We start from the raw sequence: 20,627 nt of genomic DNA on the forward strand, positions 1-20,627 counted from the left end.
TCAGAGAAGTGCTGAATTCTTTCTGTTTCTCTTCATACTTTTCCAGAGGTACAAACTTTGTCCTGAGGGCATCTTGTAGTGTGTGAAGGTCATTCAACAGGTTTTCTTTTACTCTACAAAGGTTGCTCACCTCATCTCGAACTCTGTCATCAAGCAGGGTTTCTTCGAGTTCTTCCAGGTTTTGACTTAAGACAGACTGCATTTCTTCTGGTTGTTGAGTCCTTACACACTCCTTTTTTCAAAAGAGGAATGCTTCCAGCTTCCTTTTGGAATCTCAGTGGCCAATCAAGGTTAATTTCCCTTAGCCAATTTCACCCTAGAAGGCCTGGTCCTCTGTCTCTCAATACCAACACTGGTAGCTTTGCTAGTTGGCTTCCATAATGGGCAGTTACTCTGCTTATGTCTTTCACTTGAATGTCTTCACCTGTATGTGTTTTTAGCTTGACAGCTGTTTTTTTCTAAACTTAATTGATGCTCATCATTATTAAAATATATGAAGATATGTTCCCCAATTACTGTAGTGGAAGCTCCCATGTCTACTTCCATTTTAATAGGTTTGCCATTTACTTTCACTGTGACAAATATTGGTTCTGTCTTTCCAACTTTCAGATTTTGTTGTTTCAGGTTCTTCTACATTGTCAAATTCATTGGGCTTCTTCTTTTGGTTTACAAGTCTGCTTGAATCTTTCCTTGCACTGCCTCATCATATGTCCATTATAACAAAGGTAGCATTCAATTTTTTTAAACTGCCAATTGCTAAAAGATTGATTGTTTCCGCCTCTATTAAAATTGTTCGATTTTGCTGCTAAGTTATTTTTCTTTATTCTTCGGCTAGCGGGGGCTGTTTCCGGCTTCTCGGCAGAGTCTCGCTTTATCGTGTCGCTTTTGCTTAAAGGTTTCCCACCCGATGTGGAGTACGGTGCCATTTTGCGCACCCTGTATTGCTTGTGAATCTCTTATTGCGCTTTCCATGGCCAGCGCTATCTCTAGTGCCTTCTTGAAATCCAGATTCACTTCGGTCAATAATCTTTCTGAATAGTGTCCCCTTTCACACCACACACTGAATGATCTCTGAGCATTTCGTTCAGAGTCGTATCAAACTCACAATGTTATGTTAGCGGCTTGAAATTTGCCACGTAGCATGCAATTGTCTCACCCAGGGCTCTATTTCGTGAATTAAACCTGAACATCTGCATCATGACTGAAGGCTTGGGTTGAAAGTGATCCTACATGAGGTGCACCAATTCATCAAAATTCTTTGAACCTGGGGCACTGGGTGCCATAAAGCTTCAAATCAAACCACAGGTTTTGCTCTTACAAATACTCAAGAGGATCACTTACCTCTTCTCTTCCCCTGTTATCTCGTTTGCTTGAAAAAAGAACTTGAGGCATTCTATGTATTGAGACCAATCATCTGTGGCTGGTTCAAAAGGATCAATTCTCCCAAATTGTGGCATTTTGAGAGGGGACAACTTCTTCAATTCTAACAGAGCTTGCTATTTACAACCACTGGGTGAGGTACAGTGCTGATTTCTTTCTAACTTGATTTCTTCTGTTCAATCCTGTTTTATCCTCATCACCAGCTTGTTGTAGGGTGGCCGAGTTGTGCTATTAGTAATAGAGTTGAACTGCAGACTCTCCTTAAGTGGTAACATTAAGTTTATTTACAATATACTTAGCAGCAGCTACACATGTGCTTTCAACTCCAACTCTATCCCTTCACTGCCTGCTAAGATAGCCTGCACTACTCTCCTATTGACTACTACAGATCATGTGATCTTTCCTAACAAGTATTATTCTTAAAGGTACATTGCACACTAAATAAAACCATAATTACTACATTATCATTCTCCACCCAGGCTAGTAGTTATTCTTCAAAGTTGAACCATGATGGTAGAAGTATTTTGCACTTGTGGTAATCTAAAATCAATGGGATGAAAATTGGATGGATTCTACAATGAACGAATGGTTCACTATGCCAAGTTACTATTCCGGGCAGTGAAGGAAAAAAATTGTCCGCATTGAGTGTTAATAGGGTCATCACTTCCGAGCCCAAGGCTGCCCTCGCACAAGTTCACATGGGATGTACTTCATTGAACTGAAGCTAAATGGGAACACAGTTAAATTCTCCTATACTGATTGCTGTGACCAATTTGCGTATCTTTACTACTTCCCTGGCAGTAGTGAACTTACTCTATAGATTGGGGACCTTCCTGACCTATTGTGTCCAGCTACTCATTATATTAATCGATTAAGACCCTGGGGAAGCTTAGAAAGAATTTACTGATAACTGTGTGACTTTAAATATGGAGCAAAACTGCTTAAGTTTTGTACTTTTTTTATTGATGAGCACACATGGGATTTTGGAAAATGTAATTTAGAAACTAAACCCCTATTGTGCTACCTCCTCATGGATGACAACATACTATAACAAAAATTAATGATTCTTCATTGGAAGATGATCTTCCCATGGTTTATGCTCTCCATTCAGAACATTCCACAGCTGTGAATTATTTTTCAAGCGAAAATAAGCTGGTTGTATAAACTGTTCTCTCTAGGCATCTGCTATCCAGGAGGCAGTCAGTTCAAACAATTTTAAGCTTGCTCTGACCAAAGGGTTGAAATGATGAAAAATATGTAACTTTTACATGGTTTGGGGACCTGCTGTAGACTCAAAGTAGACATGAAAATACCACACAAGTAAAATATGACCCAGACCACACTGCAGCTTATTGAGTTACCTCTCCCAGCTGTTCTACTTGATATGAATATGTTATCTTAGCTACAAGTACCCTGGCTTTCCAATGCATGCACCATCTAAAATATTAAATGAACTATTAAAATTGCAATGCAATACCTGTAACTAACAGAAACATTGTAAGAATAGCAGTGACAAATGAGTCTATAATCTTACTCTACTTTTCTTGATTTCATGCTATAACTAGGTATGATAATCACCAAGGAGTCATATAGAAGGGACATGTAATGGATTGTTATCCTTTACCCTTAAAGGCTGTTTCTTACTAAATCAGACTGCTGTTTTAGAATAGGAGAATACTGAAGTGTTTAAAGTTGTTTTATTTTTCTTCCATAACTGTGAGATTGTGTCATGTAGAAGACGGATGAAGTTACAATGTGTCTCAAACCAAATATTTAAACACTACAACCAAGAACAAGTATAAGGATGAATAAATCCCTCAGAACATGGAGACAGAGTAGTCAAGTGAATCAGTAACTGATAGAAAGGATTCATTTTCAAAAGACTTTTTTTGTTATATAAACACATTTAAAGTGACATCTGGAAATAAGGAGCAATATTAAAACAATAAATTTTCTTTAAAAAGTATTATTTGCCACTGAGAGAATGACAGACGGGGCCCACATTTTCCCTCTGTACAGCAGTACAAATAGCCTGTCACTACTACATCATGACAAGTGTTTGATTCCTTCCTTTTTTTTGCTTTCTACTCCAGTGGTAGAAAGCTCGCATTGTGCATATGGAGGCGTCTTACTACGACGTGATGAGTGATTTGGACCTCAAAATTCATAAATCTAGACAAACCAGTCTTTCGTCTAAGTGAAGACATATGTCATGAAATGCCAATATATTTCATTAAATTTATATTTAAATTGAAAAAAAAAGCTCCAGGAAGTTGGTATTCTTTAGTGGACCACACATTTTGTGAAAGTAGGATGGCATCTATTTATTTCTACAGACCGGAATTAAAATTTGCATGTTTTTGAGCAGTCTGGAAAATAAAATGTTGGTTATTGGCAACGATTTGGATGCTGTAGCCTTGTTTATGAACAGCAGGAAGGAGAAGAAGGGGAATTATAACCAGCATTTTCAGTTGTTGTGTGTGCTGGAGTTTGGTGGTAAACTCACAGAATGGAATCTTTTCGTCAGTAAACAATAGCTCTTTAATTACAAATATCTGTCAATATCTTATTATTTAAATACTGTTATAAAATTAAGTAAATATTTGTTTACCTGTGTGCAAGTGGGATGTATACGCAGGGAATTTTCCTTCTTATAGCTTCCCATTAAATTCAAGTTCTGATGCAGGCCTAACATTCCTTCGCAAATTTGTTAACTGTTCACCTGGTTTCAAACACACAAAAATCACGATTGACCTGGAAGCTGTTTTTGAGGAAGCAGATGGAGAAGGAATGCTGTGTCGAATGTGCTGTTAGCCACGATACTTAAGGTGGTGAATAAAATAGAGAATCAAAAGGTTAAATAAAAACAAAAACTACAGTCACAGGATTCTTAAGACTTGTGAAGGAAACCATGGAAGCAGCAAATGGGAATTGTATTAATTTGAATACCGGGGCTCATGGACTGTGAGCTTCATTAAAATGTACCGTGAGACATGATGGTTCTTGATGCTATCCGACTGAGCTGCTGTGGAGGCTGTTGCTGTGACAATCCCCCATGCTCTTGGCTGTTGGTCTCAGCAATTGTCTCAGTTAATTGTGAGCTAAAGTTCCCCAGTGGTTTTAGTTGTCAGAATTTGTCTTTCCTGTTCGCTCCTGGCTGTTGGAATGCAGGAAATATAAAGAGCCGGAGGCATGAAGAATTGAATTGTTTTGCATCATCTAGCCCTACAGCTTTAAATAACTTAGCTAACTTTTGGCTCATGGCTGAGACCAAGTTGAGAAGCCAGACAATGGCTGCTGAGAGGGTATGCAAACTTTAGACATCATTCCCAACTAATGGCCGGGAATGTGCTGGAAGACCAGCCAAGCAGTGGAGATGAGCGAGGCAGCATCAGCAATTTGACTTCATGAAATACTCAAGATTCACAGTTCAGACTGATGTAACAGTTGAGAAAAGCAGCCTGGCAACACAGCTCAGGACCTCAGAACACGTATGTCCCCTCCTCTTCTTCATGTGCATACTGCCCTTCAGTGACATAATCCGCAGACATGGGATCAGCTTTTGTTTGTCTGCTGTTGCACTGAGTTCTATCTCCATCACTTCCCTTGACCATACAATCCACATCTATATTATAGGACTGCCTTTCTGGCATGTTGCAGATATCATAATTTCTATCAACTGTAGAACAACATCATCTTCTTTGCTCCTTCCCATGAATTCCATGCTTGTGACTCCATTCTCCTCCCTGGCAACTCTAATTTCAGGTGGTATGATTTGTTTGACCCAAGTTTAGTTTCAAATCACACATCCTATGAAAACTTAACTTCACATTCATTCCAAACCACACTCTCCCCAAAAACACCTATGCATATTACAGCAACTCTGTTCCCAATTTCTCCAAGATCTTCATTGCCAGCATCCCACTCTATATACTCTGATTCATCCTGTATCCTATCTTGCACTGTCCTGCTCAGCTATCACACCAGTCCTCATAAACCCATACTAACTCTTTGCCACATTAGATCTAAAATCCCCATCTATGTTTTTCAATACCCTCATGACCTCACCCACTCTATTTCTGCAATGTTGTCTGGTTTTGGATCCCTTCCCTCAACTTTTGGTCCTTTGACTTTGGACTTGTTTGCTTGGGAGGCTGTTTCATCCCATCATTGGTTGTAGAGCTAACTAGCCCTATTCCTTGGAAACCTCTGAACATACTTTTCCCTCCACCTTATAAAAATAATCTCAAAATCCATCTTTTCAACCAAGATTGTAGTCACTTAGTTTAACTTGTCCCTTTATTCTTTTTGTAAAGTGCCTTTGAATCTGTGTTATATTAAAGCTGCAACATGAAGGAAGAAAGTAAAGAAACAGTTGTATTTATATAGACCTCTCATGCCTTCTTGAAGCATTTATTTTACTTCTTCTTCACTCAGAGAGTGGTGAACCTGTGGAATTCTCTACCACAGAGAGCTGTGGATGCCAAATCACTAAGAAGGAAATAGATAGATTTCTAGACTCTAAAGGCATCAAGGGGTATGGGGAGAGAGAGAGAGCATAGCGTTGAGATAGAGGATCAGCCATGATCATATTGAATGGCAGAGCAGGCTTGAAAGACCAAATGACGTACTCCTGCTTCCATTTTCTATGTTTCTAGGACAGCCCAAATTCCCTTACAGACAATTAGGTACTTTTGGAGTGTCATCGTTATGATGATGTTGGAAACCTGATGGATAGTTAGCACACAGCAAGATTTCACAAACAGCAATGTTATATCGACCAGATAATCTGTTTTTATTATACAATCATTGAAACTTACAGCACAAAGGGAGGCCATTCAGCCCTTTAAAAGAATAGTCGTGCCTAGCTCCACATCCCTAGTTTTTGTCTTTAAGCCTGTAAGTTCCTCCTCTGGATTTCGGAGCATGAGAGATAACTGAGTCACTGCGGGGCAGCTGCGAGACAGAGAGCTTCATGGATAGTTTCTGGAGGTGGTCACCCTGCAGCTTAAAAATGTGCTAGCAGAGAGGGGATAGACAATTGCCAGAAGAGCAAGGATGATCAGCCAGGCTGGGCAAGGATTCAATGAGTGCATCTTGCTTTCCGACCAGAACTCAGTTCTGAATACTGATGAGAGTGATGGTTCCTCTGGGCAATGCAGGCAGAGCCAAGTGGCTCCAATGCATAGCAGGGCAGGTGGTGGCGGGGTTGGGGGTTGTGGTGGGGGCTGCTGATGGTTGGTGGGAGAGTGGTGGAAGAAAAAGAGTGGAAATAGTGGTAGGGATTTGGTAGAGAGGGAAACAGACAGCCAATTCTGTGGCTGCAGATTGACTCCATGTTGGTATGTTGTCTCCATGCTGTCAGAGTCAAAGATGTCATTGAGTGGTCCCAGGATATTCTGAGGGGGGAGAGTGAAAAACCAGAGGTTGCGGTCCATATCGGCACCAATGACATAGGCAGAAAAAGGGATGAGATCCTGCAGAAAGAGTTTAGTCAGCTAGGAAAGAGATTGAAAAGCATGACCTCAAAGGTAGTCATCTTCGGATTGCTCCCAATGCCACGTGCTTGTGAATACAGAAACAGGGAGATAGAGCTGATGAATGTATGGCTGAAAAAATGGTGCAGCAGGGAGGACTTTAAATTCCTGAGGCATTGGGACTGCTTCTGGGAGAGGTGGGATCTGGGAGAGGTGGGACCTGTACAAACCGGACTAGTTGCACCTCAAAAGACAGGGACCAATATCCATGCAGCGGACTCTCTAGTGCTGTTAAGGGGGTTTTAAACTAACTTGGCAGGGGAATGGGAACCTAGGTGTAGATTCAGAAGGGAGAAAAGCAAAGTTGGAAACAGAAGGTAGAAAATTAGTAACTTGGGAAGACAGAGGAAACAAAGGTTGGAAAATAGGCAACGTGGGAAGTTGGCAATTCTAAATTAAATATAATTCAGTGCAAGAACTTTAGGGAACAAGGCAGATGAACTGAAAGCACAGATTGACACGTGGGAATATATTTCAGGTTTTATTGAGACATGGCTGAAAGAAGAGGAGGAATGACAGCTCAACATTCCTGGTTATAGGATTCTCAGACAAGATAGAGAGGGAGATTAAAAAAAGGAGGTGAGGGTTGCAGTGTTGATTAAAGAAACAATTCTGGCTGTGAGGAGGAATTATTTGGTAGAAAGATCATCAACTGAGGCCTATGGGTTGAACTGAAGAATAAAAAAAGAGTAATCGTACTTTGAGCACTTTGGACCCCCAAACTGTCAGAGGGAGATAGAAGAGTAAATATGCACATATCTCTGAAAAGTGCAAAAACAACAGGGCAGTAATAGTGATAAAAACAAAAAAATAAAAGCAAAAAAACTGCAGATGCTGGAATCCAAAACAAAAACAGAAACAGAAACACCTGGAAAAACTCAGCAGGTCTGGCAGCATCGGCGGAGGAGAGCACAGTTGACGTTTCGAGTCCTCATGACCCTTCAACAGGGCAGTAATAGTGGAGGATTGAAACTATCCTATTATTAACTGGGATAGCATTATTGTGACAGGCACAGAGGGAGCAAAATTCTCAAAATGCATTCAGGAGATTTTTTTTTGCCAGTGCATTGTAAGCCCAAAAAGGTTTAGGGAATGAAGTTGGGCGTATGGAAGAGGAGTTGGGGAGCACATATGGTAATCATAATTCAATTAGATTCAGGGTAGTTACAGAAAAGAGATCAGTAGTAAAAACTCTCTGTTGGGGAAAAGCGAGTTTTACTCAGTTGAGATGTGATTTAGCTGACGTGGACTGAAAACAGCTACTTGAAAGTAAATTAGTGCAGTGGGAGGCATTCAGGGAAGAGATAGTGAGGGTTGAGAGCTAATATGTTCCCTTAAAGAAAAATGGTGGAACTAACAAACCTGAAGACCCTCTAGATGTCAAGGTGCTTAAAGAAGAGGATAAAAAATAAAAGGGAAGCTTATGACAGGCACTGGGGGGAGGGGGGCAGGGGGTGGGGCTCAATACTGCAGAAAACCTAAAGAAGTATAAGAAGTGTAGGAGTAAAATTAAAAGAAAGTAGGAAAGTAAAGAGAGGGCATGAGAAATTTGTCAAGTAAAATCAAGGAAAAGCTATAGGTTGTTTATAACTTCATAAAGAGGAAGAGGATAACCGAAGGGAGAGTAGAGCCTTTAGGGATTCTAAGGATCCCTGTGTGTACAAGTGGAGGCCGTTGGTATAATTCTTAACGAATACTTTGCATCTGTTTTCACAAAAGAGAGGGGCAATACAGACATTGCAATCAGGGAGTAGGAGTGTGAAATATTAGACGAAAGTAACATTGTGAGAGAGGAAGTACTGAGAGGCACAGCATCTTTGAAACTGGATAAATCCCCAGGCCTGACAAAATGTATCCTAGTATGTTAAGGGAAGCAAGAGAAGAGATAGCAGAAGTCTCTCTGCTCATTGACATGTTTTGAGCATTTTTGGTATCTTTGTATATTGGTCCTCCCAAAGTGCATCACATCACACTTCCCTGCAGTGAGACCTAGCTATGATGTTTCTGACCATTTCCCCATCCTATCTAGATCATCCTGAAATCTATAGCCATCCTGATCGCTAGCTACTCTGCCAGAATAGCTACAATTGTTGCACTCCTGAAGTCAGGGGCTTGGGTGAAGTTCTTCTTCCTTCCAATTCTGTAGGATGAGTGCATTGGTGTCTTGATGTGAGCAAAAAACCCACCAGCTTTGAAGACCTCAGCCGGAATATTATTGGACCCACTTTTGGCTTTCTTGCTTTTTATCTGTTTGATTGCTTGTTGCAGCTTTCCCATCAACGGTGGTTCACCATCTCTGGGGCAGAATATTTCGCTCGTCGGGCGGGCGTGTGGGATGAGGTCTCGATCAGTGATGAAAAAAAAAATTTTCAAACTAATTTCTAACATGTCCCTGGCAGAGTCAAATGAGGGGCCATGTTTTTAACATTTTAAAATTCTTTGGGCAGGATCTTCAGTTCGGCGAGCGGGGGTGGGGCCTGCTCACCGATGGGTAAGATGACGCGCAGTGACGTCGGGCGCGCGTCCCAATGTCACTGCGCGTCATTCAGATCTTGAGTTCAGCCATGCCCGCCGAACTGTCAAAGGCCTATTAAGGCCTTTTAAATTCCAATTGAAATAATTAACAAAGCTGCCCGTTCAGCCGAGCTCCCTGGCACTTGGAAGGCTGCTGGGGAAAAGGGGAAGAGGTCTGAGACAGATGACAGATGACGAGCCTCTAGATTCAGCCTTCCAACTCATCGTGGAGAATCGGCAGAAGGCTGGGGAACACCAAGCAGGGCTATTGGAAGCCCTCAACAGAGTGGCACACTAGTTGGAGGTGTGCATCCACCTGCTCTCTGATGAAGTGTGCCCACATGTGCGCGTCTGGAGGTCTCCATGGGAAGGATAGCGGATGCCATGGAGACCCTGGTCCAGTAGAACGTGGAGATACATGCAGATGTGCACTCCATTGCAGTAGCCATGGGTGAGTTCCTACAGTGACAATGCAAGAGGGAAACGGGACACCTCGACATCCCTCCAGGTGCTCCATCCCCTTAAGGAGTTTGGCCAGGGCCATCAGGCAACCAAAGGGAGGAGGAGGAGCTGGACAGCCCTGTGTCATTCATTCAGGACTCTCAGAGGCTGTCCTTTCCCTTTGAGTCCCCTGTACTTGTAACAGCTTCAACATCATCCTCTGTCACCACAGAGGAAGCAGATAGCCCACAGGAGGACTGCCAAAATCCTCAAGGCCTCAGCTCTCCAGACATTGCACACCGAAGCCATCAGAGGCAACAGGGCCAACCATTGCACAGGCTGTCTCCACCCCTACTGCAGGTATTAAGGCAGTACCTAGAAGAAGTGGTAGGCCTTGAAAAGTTAAGAAATTTTGATCACAAGTGGTTGCATGGGTGAACACGTTTTGTCAAGTTATAATCTGAAAATATGTTCACTTTCACTGAATAATGTGTAGTGTTGTCTTTCAGCTTCATTGACAAGCTTCATGAATCCTTCCCCTGCATACCCCCCCTAGCAGCTCAACTATACGCAGAAACAAGTGTTTCTGGGAGAAGTGTGTGTATGGGGCTGGGCCTTCCAGACCCTCGTGCAAGCACTCTCCCATGCACTCAGAGCTTTCGCCCATCGCACTCATTGCACTATCCTGAGCGTTTTCAGTGCTGCCTGCTGGGATTCGCTTTCAGTCGTCCATCTGAGCTGCATCTCCACCCACTCACTGATCACATTCCCATGCAGCACCTATGCCCGTCTAACATGAAGCTCCGCCCACTTTCAATTTTGACAACCATGGTAGTCATTAAGTTTCCGATCAGCTCCCCCATCCTTTCCCCTCCCCCAGTGACCCATGTCCATTCCCCCATCACTGCTGACCCCCCATGGCATCACCTTCCACCTCCCCACCATCACCTACCAACCAGAATCCTTTTCTTTCCAGGATGTCCAGGTGAACATGCACCACTCACGTTCCCTACCTTCCTGAGACTTCTTTCCACACCTAGCTCACCGACCTCCTCCTTCCCATCCCCAGGGTTCATGTCTGCCTCCAAGCCCCCCCCCACAGTCACCCTCACCGTCCCTTCTACTGCTACCTTACACCCTTACCCTCCCACCTTTCCAGCTCACTCTGCGCTCTCTCATACTCACCATTCCCGCCTACCACACCCACCCTCAGTTCACTTCCCAGGAGGCAGTCATTGACTCCACAGGCCCCTCCTTTGCACTTTCACCTGGACAACCCCCACTTACTCCCTCCTCTATCCTTACTGCTTCCTCCCCCCAGACTTCTTCCCCCCTCCAAACTCCTTGCCCCCCCTCAGACTCCTTCCTCCTCCTGGATTCCTTCCACCTCCAAAATCCTTCCACCCTCCGAAGACCATCCCAACAGTATAGCTCCCATTTTCCGCAGTACTGGTGCCAGTGCCCCATGAATCGAAACCCATTTCTTCCACACCAGTTTTTGAGCCATGCATTCATTTCTCTAATCTTATTTACCCTACCCCAGTTTGTCCTGCCTCAGTTAAAAATCCAAAGGTTATTACCTTAGAGGTTCTGCTTTTTAATTTGGCTCCTAGCTGTTCATAGTCCCTAAACAGAACCTCTATCCTCGTCTTATCTACATTATTGGTACCAACATGAACTACAATGGATCCCTCCCCTCCCACTGCAAGTTCTTCTCCAACCCCAAGCAGATGTCCCAAACCCTGGCACCTAGTAATGAGCAATGAGGCTGGATTAATCAATAACCTCATGGTAAAGGAGCCTTTAGGTGACAGCGATCATAACACGATAGAATTTCATGTTCATTTTGAAGGGGAGAAGTGTGAGTCTAAGACTTGAAACCTGAATAAATGTAGTTTTAAGGATATGAAAGCAGATCTAGCTAAAGTGAATTGGAAAACTAGGTTAAAAGGTAGGACAGCAGAGATGCTGTGGCAGACTTTTAAAGAGATAGTTAATAACTCTTAGCAAAGATTTATCCCAGTGAGAAAAAAAGACTCTGAGAAGGATGCATTATCATTGGCTGAAGCAGGAAGTTAAGGATAGTATCAAATTAAAAGAAATGCTGTACAAATCTGCAAAGATTAGTGGTAGGTCAGAAGATTGGTCAGATTTTAAAAACCAGCAAAGAATGACTAAAAATAACAAAGGTGGAGAAGAAAGAGTATGAGAGAAAGCAAGCTAGTAATATAAAAGCCAATAGTAAGAGTTTCTATAAGTATATAAAGAAGAAAACAGTAACTAAAGCTAGTGTTGGTCCTCTAGAGAGTGAGTCTGAAGTATTGATAATGGAAACAAGGAAAGGTCAGAGGCATTGAACAGGTATTTTGTGCCTGTCTTCCCAAATATACTTGAAAATCAAGGGATGAACGGGAGGAAGGAACTTAAAACTATAACGATCGCTAGGGAAAAGTTGCTGGAAAACTATTAGACCTAAAGGCTGACAAGTCCTTTGGACCAAATGATCTGCATCCTCAGGTCTTAAAAGAAGTGGCTGGAGAGATAGTAGATGCATTGAATATGATCTCCTAAAATTCCTTAGATTCTGGAAGGATCCCAGTGGATTGGAAAATAGTTAATGTAACACCTTTGTTCAAGAGAGGGAGACAGAAAGCAGGAAACTGTGGGCCAGTTAGCCTGTTTTAAGGAAATTGCTAGAATCCATTATTAAGGAGATTATAGCAGGGTGCTTAGAAAATAAAAATGTGATTAGGCAGAGCCAACATGGTTTTGGGAAAGGGAAATTGTACTTAACTAATTCATTAGAGTTTGTTGAGGAAATAACAAGCAAGGTGGATACAGGGGAACCTTTAGATGTGGTGTACTTGGATTTTTAGAAGGTATTTGATAAGATACCACATCAAAAGTTACTGCACAAGATAAGACTACATTCTGTAGGGTAACAGGAAGCAGAGAGTAGGGATAAATGGGTTTTTTGGGGGGGGTTGGTAGCAAGTGGAGTGCCACAGCTATCAGTGCTGGGGTCTCAACAATTTACAATCTACATCAAAGATTTGGATGGAGGGACCAAATGTATGGTAGATAAATTTGCTGCTGACACCAAGATAGGTAGGAAAGTTTTTAAAAAATTATTGTGGGCATCACTGGCTAGGCCAACATTTATTGCTCATCCCTAATTGCCCTTGTTTAGAGGGCATGAGTCAACTACATATTGCTGTAGTTGGAGTCACATATCAGCCAGACCAGGTAAGGACAGCAGATTTCCTTCCCTAAAGGACATTAGTGAGCCAGATGGATTTTTACAGCAATGTTTTCATGGCCACCATTAGACTTTTAATTCCAAATTTTTATTGGATTCAAATTTCACCATCTGCCACAGTGGGATTCAAACCCTGGTCCCCAGAGCATTGGGTCTCTAGAAGACTAGTCCAGTCCATAGACCACTATGCCACTGCCTCCCTATATATTGATAGTAAGCTGTCATGAGGAAGTAGAGAATTTGCAAATGGATATAGACAGGTTCAGTGAATGGGCAAAAATTTGGCAGATGCAGTGTAATGTGGGAAAATGTGAACTTGTCCACTTTGATAGGAAGAATAGAAAAGCAATATAACTATTTAAATGACGGGAGTTTGCAGAACTCGGTGGTACAGTGGGATCTGGGTATCCTGGTATGTGAATCACAAAAAGTTAGTATGCAGATATAGCAAGTGATTAGGAAGGCAAATGAAATATTGGTGTTTATTGCAAAGGGAATGGAATATAAAAGTAGGCAAGTTTTACTGCAGATGCACTGAGCCTTGGTGAGACCACATCTGGAATATTGTGTACAGTTTTGGTCCTCCTATTTGAAAAAGGATGTAATTGTATTGGAAACAGTACAGAGAAGGTTCACTTGACTCATTCCTGGAATGAGGGGCTTACCTTATGAAGAAAGGTTGAACAGGTAGGGCGTATACCTACTGGAGTTAGAAGAATCAGAGGTGATCTTATTGAAACATATAAGACCCTGAGGGGATTTGATAGGATAGATACTGGGAGGATGTTTCCACTTGTGGGAGAGACTAGAACCAGGGACACAGTTTACAAATAAGTCAATCGTTTAAGATGGAGATGAGGAAAATGTTTTTCTCTCAAGGGGTCGTTAGTAAGTAGAATTGTCTTCCCCAAAATGATACGGAGGCTGGGTTACTGAATTTAATCAAGGCAGAATTAAACAGATTTTTGATTGACAAAGGAGTCAAGGGTTATGGGGGGCAGATAGCAAAATGGGGTTGATACTACAACCAGCTCAGCCATGATCTTATTAAATATTGGAGCAGGCTCGAAGGGCTGAATTGCCTGCTCCAACTCCCATGTTCCTATGTTCCTACAGTGTAGAGCTCATGATAGCAATTGACTCTTCCAGTCGTGGTGCTAGAGCTCCCACTGCCTCAGGGAACTCCGCTACATCTGCTCCTAATTAGATAAAAATTGTGCCCCAAAAGGTGGCTCCTGAAGCTGCACGTTCCTCCCCATTGGAACATCATCATGACTTTCCTCCCTCTGCTAAGGGGGCTATGCCCAGATATCCCTGACTCAGACACCTCCTCTTGCACTCCGGTGCTGTGCCCTACATGCTATGCCACTGACTCCTTATGCATGCTACATCCCTCCAATGTGCTGTTTCCTGAATTGGTGGAGTATGGGCTAGTGTGATGTGGCGCTGCATCCTTGGATATCTCTTCTTCCTCTTGATGCCCGAGGGGTGATCTGGCCCAAGGGAGAAAGCGAGCAGAGCTGGCACCAGTGTGAGATAGAAAATAAGTTATTTAGATATAGCCCTTCTCCCAATGAAAGCATGTTCTCATGTACACCACTGCCTTAACCATGCTTGTGCTGCCCTCATGATGCAATCCCATCCTTACACTCTCTCTCATGCCAATGTCCTGTGGCCCTCAGCGAACTGACAGCATGGCCTCTATCATTACCACCATGTGCCAAGGGGATCTTAACAACTCCTTTATCACCTGCTACTGGTGATTCCTCATCACCAATAGACAGCCCTTCAGCTACTCTAGCAATCTCCATGATCATTCATTCAACAGTACATATGTGCCCCAGGTAGGCGGACCCACCACCAATCTGGCCATCACTGTTGTGTTCTATGCCCTTTTGCTCTGCAATGACAACAGGAATGTATAGTACCCTCATATATAGTGCATGCAGAGATATTACTCTGCGTCTTTCACAGTGCCTATTCATAACTGTTTTGTGCGTAGCTAGATTAGCTGCTTACACATACAAGCCTCAATACTGAAGCAGAGGTATGTGCCATGTCTCACACCTTATCTGCAGCATGTAGATGTGACCATTCCCTTGGACTCTGTGTGGATGAGCCAAGCCACAGTCAGAACACACCAGGTCACTGTACCTTTTGTGGTACTGAATTCTCAATCTCTAGTGGTCTCTTGTGGCACTCATTGCAGTCGCAATTTCTACCCAGGCCTTCTTGGTTACGACAGGTGGATTCCAATGGCAGCAGGATATATAACTGTCCTTCTCTTCTGGCCCTCCTCAACTAAGACCTGCAGGTCCTGATCTGAGAATCGTGGGGCAGCTAGCCCCATCCTTTCCCCTGTGGCTCCTCTATACGGCATTGTATTAATGAGAATATAAGGCAAAAAGGTTCATGAGCAGTCAGATTACAATGCTGTCATTCATTTTTGTGTGTTTACATGTACAAGCCATTTTCAACATTTCATCAATGAAGACTGCTAATGATATGGTGGAGAGAATGGCTCCACATATATGCTTGGTGCCATGAATGTTGTGGCTGTGACTTTAAGGTAGCATGCTGTGCTCAATGGCCACTGACTATCCTGTTAGATTCCCCACTCTTAATCAGACTGTTATGCTGTGGCAGTCTGCAGATGTCAGGGACCTGGTCACAGGTCCACAGTGTGGGCACATCCTGATAGATGGGTGACAAGAGGACAAATGGATAGGATAATGAGCATGGCATGGTTCATCATTCATCCACTGAGTCTAGCCAGATAACTACATCACTACGTATTATCTGTACCAGGCGTTGGTGACAAGACAATGCCATCTCCATGGCTGTATCTTGAGATTCCACACAGTAATTTAGTTCTGTGCACTTTGATTAGGCTGCAGCAATGACAATTGTCCCATAGGGAAAGCCCATGATGGGCCATCCATTCCAGGGTCAGCTAGCAGTTGGACAAATGTACATGTTTGACACTCACCTGATAACCAAAGACGTCTTCTCCAATGCTCAGGAAGTATAGCATTGAAGACCAACTTGTCAAACAGACCTTTGAAAAAGGCATGCTTTTTATATGCACCCAAGTCACCCAACCTACATTGAGCCCACCTCTGACCCCTCATTACATCTGGGATCACCTGCCCGACTTCGATTCTGGCCCACACTCGTCCCCCCACCCCAACTCAATTGAAGGTGGGTTTGGGGAGTCAGGAATTCTCCTGATTCTGAGCTCCCGACCCGGGACAGAAAATCTGGGCCCAAATCTTTGAAGGTAGCCGGACATGTTAACAAAGCAGTTAGTAAAGCATACGGGATCCTGGCAAGGCCCAGGAGTGGAGGCACAAGGTACAGAACGCCGGGGCCTTTGCTCTAGGCAGGCCTGGGCTCACTATGCTGAAGATGGTCAAAGAGGTGAATGGAAAATCCCGTCAAGGAAGGGTCATGTTTTTATTGCTGGCAGATTGCTACATTTAACCTTTGGAGAATAAAAAATATTGAAATTCATGGCAATAAGCACTCTGAATTAAACTCCTTTCTCATATAAAATGAAGGGAATGGATCAGCAGACGGGCAGTAATTGGTGGTGATGGGTTATGCATGTTAGGCAGCTCACAGGCGTCGGTTTAGCAGTTGGTGGCGATGGGGTCAGGTGTTGGGCAGCCAGGGGCAGCAGTGGGGGTCACATGTTGTGGGACTGTAGTCAGTGATTGGGGTCACGCGTAAAGCGTCTCATGGCCGTTGGTTGACAGTTGGCAGAGGTCATATGTTGGGCAGGATGAGGCCCCAGGAGCCACTGGGGTTTGAGAGGAAGGAAGGTGGCTGCAGGCCGGTGAAAAGTGATGGAAAGCAACAAAAGAGCAGGTATGAATCAGACTGGGTGATATCAGCTACTCTAAACATTACCAAGCTGTGTTCCAGGTTTAGCATGATCCCAGGGTGTTCCCAGGGGTTTCTATCCTGCAATGGCTCCAGCTAATGTTATAGGTGGGATAGGATTAGTGAGCCCAGCAGTGCCAGGCTTCTGGCTTCAAAGCCCCTCTGTCTCCAGGACTATCCAAGTTAACACCCACCAGCCTTCAGCACCACATGGACAGAGGTACTGCTAAACCAAGGAGCCATTTCCCTCTCTGGCTTCTTCAGCTGGAGATTAATGATCCCATGACCCCTGTTTGAAGTATATGTCTCTGGTTTAAAAAACATTACTCTCTACGGACTGGCATCATTCCTTTCTCTCCCCTTCACTCACCCTCAGTAATTAAAGGGGAGCAGGGGTAAGGGGCCTGGAAACAGGAGAAGCACAGGGCCCATGATTTCTTTCCTAGGCCCTGGATCCTGGGTTTTATAAATAGAAGCATTGAGTACAAAAGTCAAGAAGTCAAGCTAAACCAGCATAAAACATTAGTTCACTCCCAGCTGGGGTATCATGTCCAATTGTGGGCAGTACACTTTAGGAAGCATGAAAGGCTTTGGAGAAGGAGTAGAAGAGATTTAATAGAATGGTTACAGGGATGAGGATTACAGTTACATGGAAAGGTTGTGAAAGCTTTGTTCTCCTTAGAACAGAGAAGGTTAGGCAGAGATTGATAGAGGTATGTAAAATCATGAATACTTTAGATGGAGTCAATAAAGAGAAACTGTTTCCAATGGCTGAAAGGGTCACTAATGAGAAAGCACAGATTTAAGGTGATTTGCAAGAGAACCAGAGGAGAAATGAGGAAAAACCTTTTATTCAATGAGTGGCTCGGATTTGGAATACACTGCCTGATAGGGTGATGGATACAGATTCAATAGTAACCTTCAAAAGTGAATTGTGTAAATACCTGAAGGTGAAAAGATTGTAGGGATATGGGGAAAGAGCTGGAGAGTAGGACTAACTAGATTGTCCTTTAGAAGAACTGGCATAGACTTGAGGGGCTGGATGACCTCCTTCTGTGTTGTACTATTCTATGGGCTGTATTTTCCCACAGGCTTCAGGACCAAGTGAGGGTCCCGAGCCCGCACTTGTCGGTAGTGGGAACTGCATAGCAATCTTCCTGGAAGTGGCCTCCTTGGTCACCTCGGCGCTCGCTGTCTTATTAAGGATGGCGGGCAGGCGCCTGATGCTGCTGGCCCAATCAGAAGGCTTGGAGTTCTGGAGTCTTGGTAGCTTCACTGGGAGAAGTGGGCACTGATGATGCGGGTCACGGACCACGAGAGAGGCACCATCAGAGGGATACATTTAAATAACTATTCCAAAGAGCGAAGCCAATAGGCCCTTCTCAGTGGAGGAGTAACCCCTCCGGCTGGATCGTTTGGGCCATGGGTACAGCCTGTCCTGTCCATGGCCTCCTCTATGGAGGATGGAGCCTTTGGCTGTGATGGGCCACCCATATGGTTCTTGTTACCATATCTGCACACAACAAATATAGGGAAATCAGTCAATGGGCAATGCACACCCAATTGGGAGCCCCCCTAAGATTTTTGACCACTTAAATTAATTTTTGTGCATTCAATCTACCCAGAAGGAGCAGGGGTGAAAGAAAATTAGCTGTCCAATGTGGTAGGTCCAGACGACAGACAATAGCCTTCCATGGCAGGAATAAATTGATATTCAATCTGATTATATCCCAGCTTCTATTTGTGTTACAAGACAAAGGGAAATGCCACAAGATATTTTATTACAAAGCTTTTCTCAATTTCAAATCATTGCACCCTTTCCCCTAAGCCTTCTCACGCTAGAGAAAGGGTAGAGATTGGAAGTCTGCCAGTAACCCATTTTAATCGTACCTCTACTGGAAAATAAAAGACAAGAATCATCCCTCCCAGTTACTGTTGTAAGGGACCTAGTCAAGCCTTCCTGTCTGAAGGTGTTAATGATACTTGTGTGCAATAGGTATAGTATTTTGTAATTTGCAGTATTTTAGTAGTGCGTATGCATATTCAATTGACCAATTAGTTTGTTACTTATTCCTTGAGCTTTAGCGATTAAAAAACCTAGCTGTTGATTTAGTCATTCAACAATGACTTCACCTGGTCAAGTATAATGGTTTATTGAATAAGGCAACAGCAATGCTGTTTTGTCTGAAGTTTATACTTCTGAATGTTGGCTGTTAAATAAGAGACTTATTGGCTATCAGAATTTAAAATGTATGCTGTCAACTTAGTTGTGTGGTTTACTTTGAGCCAACCACAGATGAATAATGTATTAGAATCTTGCCTTCTCTGAGTATATTAAAGGGACACAACCACTCAGCCTGCACTTTTGTAATTTTGAGCAGTGTGCTTTGGAAATATTTTAGATACTAATAAAACTACAAGAATGGGGAAGAAGAAAGCTGATAAGCATTAAATGGTTAACCCATGGTTTGTGACCATGTATAATGAGGCAGAGCTTACCAACAGACTTAGAAATATAAATTAGTAAGTATAGCATGCTTACAAAATAGTGCAGCCATTGCTGTGACTCTTATAAGTAATTTCACTAATATATTATTATAAACTTAAAAGCGCCACAAAACCTTGACAATAGTCTTGAAAGTACTTTATGACTGTCAAGGACTGAGTACACAATGCAATAATGTCTCTAAATATTTGCAGAATCTGAAAGAAGGCATTGTGAAAATTCTCCACTATGACTCCATTTGTTTGCAAGCAGCGCATTTCCCTTTAATTAGTGTTCTTAGCACTTCTTAACATCCCTACTTAGAAATGCAGTGCTTCAAAAAGGACTTCACTTCAAATTTTCTGCTGCTTATTAAGGGCCTCAGTGAACCCAAACAAATTAGAATTCAGTTTTCTATCCATATTCTATCTGAGAAAACAAAGAGTAGGCTCCATTTAAACTCAGATATCCCAAGTGCTGGGTGATTTGTGCTTATTTGAATAATGCTTTTGTGTTTAGCCTAATCCACAGTTTAAAGGATTCAGTCTAACAGAGAAGATCATTTGGAGGTAGCCGCACAGGTTCAGTGTACCAAGAATGGAGTGTTTCCTTCTCAAATAGAAGTGGTGGCTCTGGAACGCTGCTGCTCTTTTCTGCCCATTTTTCTAAAGACAACTCGTGACCCACTTTCAGTGCCAACCACTGACCCTTTTATGAAGGGATTTAATGGCAGAGCTAGCAAATTGGAAAAAATGAATGTCCTTACTCCCCCACTTCCCTTTCTCACTGTTTGCCCACTCAAACAGGAATTCTTTGCCTCTGGTCCCTCAGCTGGTGTTTTTGTGCTAATTCACATAATTATTAATTGTTTTCTCTCCCTATATTCTCAAAGCAGTGAGCAGCCCACATTGTGCCTTTAAACTATTTTCAAAGAGCTTTGCAGAGATTGCATCAGAATTGTGTGTATATTCTAATGCCTGTATAGGCTGATAGGCTGATATATTGTTTGTGAATAGAAAGAAATGTGACTGGTATTTTTTTTAATCGATAAAACATTTTTATATCTTGCAGTTCTGTAGCATAAATTACACATATTTAGATCTGAATTATAACAAAATTAACTACA

Source organism: Cetorhinus maximus, chromosome 19, assembly GCF_964194155.1.
Source record: "Cetorhinus maximus chromosome 19, sCetMax3.hap1.1, whole genome shotgun sequence".
NCBI lineage: Eukaryota > Metazoa > Chordata > Chondrichthyes > Lamniformes > Cetorhinidae > Cetorhinus > Cetorhinus maximus.